Below are 9,848 nucleotides of genomic sequence, written 5' to 3'. Positions count from 1 at the left end.
GGGGGGGGGGTGGCCGACACTAGATAAGGAGGGGGTGTTAGCGGGATGGTTGGAGGGGCACAACAACGACGTCGACAAGGGATTGGGGCCGTTTGGCTGCTTGCAGTGATGAGAAAGAAGAGACTACCGCTCATTTTTTTCGAGCAATTCACAAGTAGTCAATCCCTTCGACACATTTGCTATATTGAAGTTTAAAAATAGGGAAACAACTGTAGGATGACTAAACAATGACAATCCTTTTTTAGGTGAAGGAAGTAAATTTGTATACTCACTTTGCTAGGTGAAGGAAGTAAATTTGTATACCCAATTTGCTTGAAAACACAATATGTATTTTTGATTTATAAGGCGAGATGTTGACACATAATTACTTCTCCGTCCCAAAATAAGCGTCGCTGACTTGTGATAACGATCAAACATGTCTTACATTTTTTGAAGTTAACCCGAAAGATCTCGATTCATTAAAAAGGAAGGAAGGCAATTACCCTGTTAATATATAGAAAGGAGGGCTAAAACCGCCACAACATCCCACATAGGACAACATCGGCCTACCTGGCCACCCACACGTAGAGTCACACACCGCCAAGAAGAAACCAAGTCGATGTTGTTGATGAGTGATATTTTTACACTCACTCATCCTAGTTTAAACCGAGATATTTCATTTAAAAAGAGATATTCGCTCCGATATTGCTACCAATGACTAATGAATGCAAAGGATTCCACAAATCTTCTCTTTGATGCATTTTCACAGGAAATGGGCTAAGAAGGAAAGAAATCACGTGTGAACATGGAAAGGAATGGAAATGAAAAAGTAACCAACAGGAGGCGTGCTAGAAGAAACAACACAAAAGACGGTGTTCCATACGACTGTGAGTGCTCGTATGGCATGGATTTCGAGGCAGATCGTTCACCTGAACAACTTTTATAAAGGAGACCCTACCGAAATGTCAACAGAGGAGCGTCGATTGAAGTCAGAACAGAGTCATCTTTATCTTCATCCAAAAACCCTAGCCGCCGCCATTTCCATCTCCATAGCCACCACCACCACCATAGTGCTTCCTCATGTAGTTCATACTTGTGATCGTGCATCACAGAAGACATCCATTAAGACATACTTGTAATCAATCAATCTTCAAAATGTTTTCCTCTCGTGATCTGATCTCCATGTGTGAGTAGTCCGATAAGGTATGTGTTGAGGCATAGGCCTTGTAACCCTCTGTATTTGTTATGGCGATCAATGGAAGGGCCTTGATTTAACATCCCGCATGTGTGAAATAAAATTGTTCCGTACATGTCTATTGTCTTGTCTGCGGTCTTCATCCCTGTAGGTACCCTAGATCATCGAGATCGAGCCACGGTAAGGCTAGGAGCAAGGAGAACGTGAAGTGTATACATAACAGTGGTGACAGTTGATGACCCACAAGTATAGGGGATCAATCGTAGTCCTTTCAATAAGTAAGAGTGTGGAACCCAACGAGGAGCAGAAGGAAATGACAAGTGGTTTTCAGCAAGGTAATTTCTGCAAGAACTAAAATTGTAGGTAACAGGTGTTTGATAGCAAGATAATTTGTAACAAGTGACAAGTAACAATAGTAACAATAAGTGCAACAAGGTAGCCCAATCCTTTTTGTAGCAAAGACAGGCTAGAACGGTCTCTGATAATAAGTAAAACGTTCTCTAGGACACATGGGAACTTCATCTAGTCACTTTCATTATGTTGGTTTGATTTGCATTCGCTACTTTGATAATTTGATACGTGGGTGGACCGGTGCTTGGGTGACGTTCTTACTTGAACAAGCCTTCCACTTATTATTAACCCCTCACGCAAGCATCCGCAAGAAGAATTAAGATAAAACCTAACCATAGCATTAAACATATGGATCCAAATCAGTCCCTTACTGTATATTGCATAAACTAGGGTTTAAGCTTCTGTCACTCTAGCAACCCATAATCTAATAACTACTCCACAATGCATTCCCTTAGGCCCAAAGATGGTGAAGTGTCATGTAGTCGACGTTCACATAACACCACTAAGGGAATCACAACATGCATATCATCAAAATATCGAACGAATATCAAATTCACATGATTAATTGCAACATGACTTCTCTCGTGTCCTCAAGAACAAAAGTAACTACTCACACAACATATTCATATGCTCAAGATCAGAGGGGTAATAAATATCATAATGGATCCGAACATATAACATTCCACCAAATAAACCATATATTAATCAACTACAAGATGTAATCAACACTACTAGTTACCCACAGGTACCAATCTGAGGTTTTGATACAAAGATTGAACACAAGAAATGAACTAGGGTTTAGATATGAGATGGTGTTGTTGAAGATGTTGATGGAAATTGTTCCTCCCAAGGTGAGAGGGTTGTTGGTGATGATGATGGCTTCAATTTCCCCCTCCCAGAGGGAAGTGTCCCCGGCGGAATTGCTCTGTCGGAGGGCAAAAGTTCTCCTGCCCAAGTTTCGCATCGAGACGGCGGTGCTCCATCCCGAAAGTCATCTCCTTACCCTTTCTAGGTCAAAATACATTATGTACGAGAAGATGGGCACCAGAGGTGGGCCAGGGAGCCCACTACCCACTAGGGTGTGCCGGGAGGGGGGGGGGTAGGCGCGCCCTGGTGCCTAGTGGGCGATACGTCCATTTTGCATCATGTTTTTATATCAATATTTATTGCATTATGGGATGTTATTACACGTTATATCACAATACTTATGCCTTTTCACTCTTATTTTATAAGGTTTACACGAAGAGGGAGAATGCCGGCAGTTGGAATTCTGGACTACAAAAGGAGCAAATATTAGAGACCTATTCTGCACAACTCCAAAAGTCCTGAAACTTTACGGAGATCAGTTTTGGAATAAATAAAAAATATTGGGCGAAGAAAGCACCTGAGGGGAGCCACCAGTCAGCCGCGAGGGTGGAGGGTGCGCCTTACCCCTTGGGAGCGCCCCCTACCTCATGGGCCCCCTGGCAGGCCCCCGACTCCCATCTTCGGCTATATGGTGTCTTTTACCCTGGAAAAATCAGAGAGAATCTTTCAGGACAAAGCGCCGCCGTCTCAAGGCGGAACCTGGGCAGGACCAATCTAGGGCTCCGGTGGAGCTATTCGACCGGGGAAACATCCCTCTGGGAGGGGGAAATCACCGCCATCGTCATCACCATCAATCCTCACATTGAGAGGGGGTCAATCTCCATCAACATCTACACGAGCACCATCTCCTCTCAAACCCTAGTTCATCTCTTGTATCCCATCTTTGTCTCAAAACCTCAGATTGGTACATGTGGGTTGCTAGTAGTGTTGATTACTCCTTGTAGTTGATGCTAGTTGGTTTATTCGGTGCAAGATCATATGTTCAGATCCTTAATGCTTATTAATACTCCTCTAATCATGAACATGAATATGCTTTGTGAGTAGTTACGTTTGTTCCTAAGGACATGGGAGAAGTCTTGTTATAAGTAATCATGTGAAATTGGTATTCGTTCGATATTTTGATGAGATGTATGTTGTCTCTCCTCTAGTGGTGTTATGTGAACATCAACTACATGACACTTCACCATGATTTGGGCCTAGGGGAAGGCATTGGGAAGTAATAAGTAGATGGGGTTGCTAGAGTGACAGAAGCTTAAACCATAGTTTATGCGTTGCTTCGTAAGGGGCTGATTTGGATCCATGTGTTTCATGCTATGGTTAGGTTTACCTTAATTCTTCTTTCGTAGTTGCGTATGCTTGCGAGAGGGGTTAATCATAAGTGGGAGGCTTTTCCAACTAAGGACAGCACCCAAGCACTGGTCCACCCACATATCAAATTATCAAAGTAACAAACACGAACCATATGAAAACTAGCTTGACGATAATTCCCATGTATCCTCGGGAGCACTTTGCTTTATATAAGAGTTCGTCCAGGCTTGTCCTTTGCTACAAAAAGGATTGGGCCATCTTCCTGCACCTTAGCTACTTTTGTTACTTGTTACCTGTTACGAATTACCTTATCACAAAACTATCTGTTACCGATAATTTCAGTGCTTGCAGAGGATACCTTACCGAAAATCGCTTGTCATTTCCTTCTGCTCCTCGTTGGGTTCGACACTTTTACTTATCGGAAGGACTATGATAGATCCCCTATACTTGTGGGTCATCAAGACTATTTTCTGGCGCCATTCCCGGGGAGTGAAGCGCCTTTGGTAAGTGGAATTTGGTAAGGAAACACTTATGTAGTGTGCTGAAATTTACTGTCACTTGTTACTATGGAAAACAATCCTTTGAGGGGGCTTGTTCGGGGTATCTTCACCTCGACCAGAAGAGCAAAGGTTTTCTCCTCAACCTACTGAACCCACTGAAAATATTTACTTTGAAAGTCCTTCGGGTGTGATAGAGAAACTACTAGCTAATCCTTATACAGGAGATGGAACATTACATCCCGATATGCACCTAATCTATGTGGATGAAGTTTGTGGATTATTTAAGCTTGCAGGTATGCCTGAGGATGTTGTCAAGAAGAAGGTCTTCCCTTTATCTTTTAAGGGAAAGGCATTGACATTGTATAGGCTATGTGATGATATTGGATCATGGAACTACAACCTATTGAAATTGGAATTTCATCAGAAGTTTTATCCTATGCATCTGGTTCATCGTGATCGGAATTATATATATAATTTTTTACCTTGTGAAGGAGAAAGTATCACTCAAGCTTGGGGGAGGCTTAAGTCAATGTTATATTCATGCCCCAATCATGAGCTCTCAAGAGAAATTATTATTCAAAAATTTTATGCTCGGCTTTCTCATAATGATCGCTCCATGCTCGATACTTCTTGTACTGGTTCTTTTATGATGAAGACCATTGAATTCAAATGGGATTTATTGGAAATAATTAAATGCAACTCTAAAGATTGGGAACTCAACGAAGGTAAGGAGTCAGGTATAAACCTTAAGTTTGATTGTGTTAAATATTTTGTGGATACCGATGCTTTTCGTGATTTTAGCACTAAATATGGACTTGACTCTGAGATAGTAGCTTCTTTCTGTGAATCATTTGCTACTCATGATGATCTCCCTAAAGAGAAGTGGTTTAAATAACATCCTCCTGTTGAAGTGAAAGTAGTAGAACCTATTAAAGTTGAAGAAGAAACTATTACTTATAATGTTGATCCTATTGTTCCTACTGCATATATTGAGAAACCACCTTTCCCTGTTAGAACAAAGGATCATGCTAAAGCTTCAACTGTGGTTCGTAAGAGTAATACTAGAACACCTACACCCCCTGAGCAAATTAAAGTTGAACCTAGTATTGATATGGTTAAAGATCTCTTGGTCGATAATATTGATGGGCATGTTATTTATTTCTGTGATGAAACTGCTAGAATTGCTAAACCCGATACTAAAGATAAACATAGACCTGTTGTTGGCATGCCTGTTGTTTATATTAAAATAGGAGATCATTGTTATCATGGCTTATGCTATATGGGTGTTAGTGTGAGTGCAATACATTTGACCTTATATAAAGAAATTATGAATGATATGGCACCTGCTGAGATAGAAGATATTGATGTTACTATTAATCTTGCCAATAGAGATACTATTTCACCAGTTGGGATTGTTAGAGATGTTGAAGTCTTGTGTGGGAAAATAAAATACCCTACTGACTTTCTTGTTCTTGCTTCCCCACAAGATGAATTTTGTCCCATTATATTTGGTAGACCCTTCTTGAATACTGTTAATGCTAAGATAGACTGCGAAAAAGATATTGTTACTGTTGGTTTAGGGGATATGTCTCATGATTTTAATTTCTCTAAATTTTGTAGACAACCTCATGATAAAGAATTTCCTAATAAGGATGAAATTATTGGTCTTGCTTCTATTGTCGTGCCTCCTAATGATGCTTTAGAACAATATCTGCTAGACCATGAAAATGATATGTTTATGAGTGAAAGAAGGGAAATAAATGAAGTATTCTTTAAGCCAGGACCTATTTTGAAACACAATCTGCTTGTTGAAATCCTCGGAGATCCTCCTCCACCCAAGGGTGATCCCGTGTTTGAGCTTAAACAATTAACTGCCACTCTTAAATATGCTTATCTTGATGAAAAGAAGATATATCCTGTTATTATTAGTGCTAACCTTTCAGAGCATGAAGAAGAGAAATTATTGAAAACTCTGAAGAAGCACCGTGCTGCTATTGGATATACTCTTGATGATCTTAAGGGCATTAGTCCCACTCTATGCCAGCACAAAATAAAATTGGAGAAAGATGCTAAACCAGTTGTTGATCATCAACAACGGTTAAATCCTAAGATGAAAGAAATGGTAAGAAATGAAATACTAAAGCTTTTGGAGGCTGGTATAATTTATCCTATTGGTGATAGTCAGTGGGTAAGTCCCGTTCATTGTGTCCCTAAGAAGGGAGGTATTACTGTTGTCCCTAATGATAAGAATGAATTGATCCCACAAAGAATTGTTACCAGGTATAAAATGGTAATTGATTTCCGCAAATTAAATAAAGCTACTAGAAAAGATCATTACCCTCTACCTTTTATTGATCAAATGCCAGAAAGACTATCCATCCATACACATTTTTGCTTTCTAGATGGTTATTCTGGTTTCTCTCAAATACCTATGTCGAAAGAGGATCAGGAATATACCACTTTTACTTGCCCTTTCGGTACTTTTGCTTATAGACGTATGCCTTTTGGTTTATGTAATGCACCTGCTACCTTTCAAAGATGTATGACTGCTATATTCTCTGACTTTTGTGAAAATATTGTTGAGGTTTTCATGGATGATTTCTCCGTTTACAGAACTACTTTTGATGATTGCTTAAGCAACCTTGATCGAGTTTTGCAGAGATGCGAAGAAACTAATCTTGTCTTGAATTGGGAGAAGTGCCACTTTATGGTCAACAAAGGTATTGTCTTGGGGCATAAAATTTCTGAAAGAGGTATTGAAGTTGATAAAGCTAAAGTAGATGCTATTGAAAAGATGCTGTGTCCTAAAGAGAGCAAAGGTATAAGAAGTTTCCTTGGTCATGCTGGTTTCTATAGGAGGTTTATTAAAGCCTTCTCTAAAATTTCTAGGCCTCTCACTAATCTCTTGCAAAAAGATGTTCCTTTTGCTTTTGATGATGATTGTGTAGATGCATTTGAAATACTTAAGAAAGCCTTGATTTCTGCACCTATTGTTTAGCCACCTGATTGGAATTTACCCTTTGAAATTATGTGTGATGCTAGTGATTATGCTGTTGGTGCTGTTCTAGGACAAAGAGTTGATAAGAAATTAAATGTTATCCAATATGCTAGTAAAACTCTAGACAGTGCCCAAAGAAATTATGCTACCACTGAAAAATAATTTTTAGCAGTTGTATTTGCCTGTGATAAGCTCAGACCTTACATTGTTGATTCCAAAGTAACTATTCACACTTATCATGCTGCTATTAAATGTCTTATGGAAAAGAAAGATGTTAAACCTAGACTTATTAGATGGGTTCTCTTGTTACAAGAATTTGATTTGCATATTATTGATAGAAAGGGAGTTGAGAACCTCGTTGCAGACAACTTGTCTAGGTTAGAAAATGTTCGTGATGACCCACTGCCTATTGATGATAGCTTTCTTGATGAACAATTAGTTGTCATAAATGCTCATAATGCTCCATGGTATGCTACTTATGCTAATTACATTGTTGCTAAATTTATACCACCTAGTTTCACATACCGTCAAAAGAAAAAGTTTTTCTATGATTTAAGACATTACTTTTGGGATGACCCACACCTTTATAAAGAAGGAGTAGATGGTGTTATTAGACGTAGTGTACCTGAGCATGAACAGGAACAGATCCTACACAAGTGTCATTCCAAGGCTTACGGAGGACACCACGCTGGAGATAGAACTGCACATAAGGTATTGCAATCCGGTTTTTACTGGCCTACTCTCTTCAAAGATGCTCGTAAATTTGTCTTGTCTTGTGATGAATGCCAAAGAATTGTTAATATTAGTAGACATCAAGAAATGCCTATGGATTATTCACTTGTTATTGAACCATTTGATGTTTGGGGCTTTGATTATATGGGACCTTTTCCTTTAATGGGTATACACATATCTTAGTTGATGTTGATTATGTTACTAAGTGGGTAGAAGCTATTCCAACTAGTAGTGCTGATCATAACACTTCTATTAAGATGCTTAAAGAAGTTATTTTTCTGAGGTTTGGAGTCCCTAGATATTTAATGACTGATGGTGGTTCACATTTTATTCATGGTGCTTTTCGTAAAATGCTTGCTAAGTATGATGTTAATCATAGAATTGCATCTCCATATCATCCTCAGTCTAGTGGTCAAGTAGAACTAAGTAATAGAGAGATTAAATTTATTTTGCAAAAGACTGTTAATAGATCTAGAAAGAATTGGTCCAAGAAACTTGATGATGCATTATGGGCTTATAGAACTGCTTATAGAAATCCTATGGGTATGTCTCCGTATAAAATGGTTTATGGAAAGGCATGTCACTTACCTATTGAACTAGAACATAAGGCATATTGGGCTCTTAAAGAACTCAACTATGATTTCAAACTTGCCGGAGAGAAGAGGTTATTTGACATTAGGTCGCTACATGACTGGAGAACCCAAGCCTATGAGAATGCCAAGTTGTTTAAAGAAAAGGTTAAAAGATGGCATGACAAAAGGATACAAAAGCATGAGTTTAATGTAGATGACCATGTTTTGCTATACAACTCTCGTTGAAGATTTTTTGCAGGAAAACTTCTCTCTAAATGGAAAGGTCCTTACATTATCGAGGAGGTCTATCGTTCCGGTGCCATCAAAATCAACAACGCCGAAGGCACAAACCCAAAGGTGGTAAACGGTCAAAGAATCAAACATTATATCTCAGGTACCCCCATAAATGTTGAAACCAATATTATTAACACCGTAACCCCGGAGGAGTACATAAGGGACACTTTCCAGAACGTTTCAGACTCCAAAAAGGAATAGGTATGTGGTACGGTAAGTAAACCGACTCCAAAACTGTTCTAATAGTAATTTTTCTCCATTTTGGAGTATTTAAAAAATTAGGAAAATTAAAAGCAGTCCGAAAGAGATACGAGGCAGCCACGAGGGTGGAGGGTGCGCCCTACCCCCCGGGCACCCCCTACCTTGTGGCCACCTCATGTTCCCTCCGAACTCCATTTTCTTGCACACTACTTTTTTTGGTTGGTAAAGAATCATTATATAATCTCCCAAAGATTTTGACAACCGTACCACGATAAAATCCTCTATTTTTGTTTTGAGCTATTTTTCTGACAGATCTAGATCACCATGACGTCTCCAAGCACCCCTAAGGACAAGTTTTTCTAGAAGGTCATTGAGATGCTTGAGGAGGTGCTGCACATCCGCGATGTTGAGGGACCAAAGAAGACCGGAAGCATGGAGACAAAACTCAAAGCAATGGAGCAACAAGTTCTTAGGTGACAAGGGATGGTGGAACGTGGACTCAACGCCAATCACATGATGATCATGGAGTTCACCAACAATCACAAGTTGGATGCCAAGAACATCGGGGAGGCTATCTTCAAGCTTCACGAGAAAATCGAGCACCTCCAGGCCCAGATCTATGACCTACAAAACCAAAACTATGAGTATGAATATAGATTCAAGAGGATGAGTTTGGCTGCAGATTTGAGGATCCTGGAGACTCATTCATCTTTCTATGATGGTGAGCCTATGCCTTGGAAGATGGACGACAATCCTACATCATCAACAACTCCATCATCACCACCTCCGAAGAAAGAGACATAAATACATGGGTATGGGCACTCCCCTTAGCAATTGCCAAGCTTGGGGGA

Source organism: Triticum dicoccoides, chromosome 2B, assembly GCF_002162155.2.
Source record: "Triticum dicoccoides isolate Atlit2015 ecotype Zavitan chromosome 2B, WEW_v2.0, whole genome shotgun sequence".
In the NCBI taxonomy this organism is placed as follows: Eukaryota; Viridiplantae; Streptophyta; class Magnoliopsida; order Poales; family Poaceae; genus Triticum; species Triticum dicoccoides.
Note: the sequence above shows the minus strand (reverse complement) of the source record.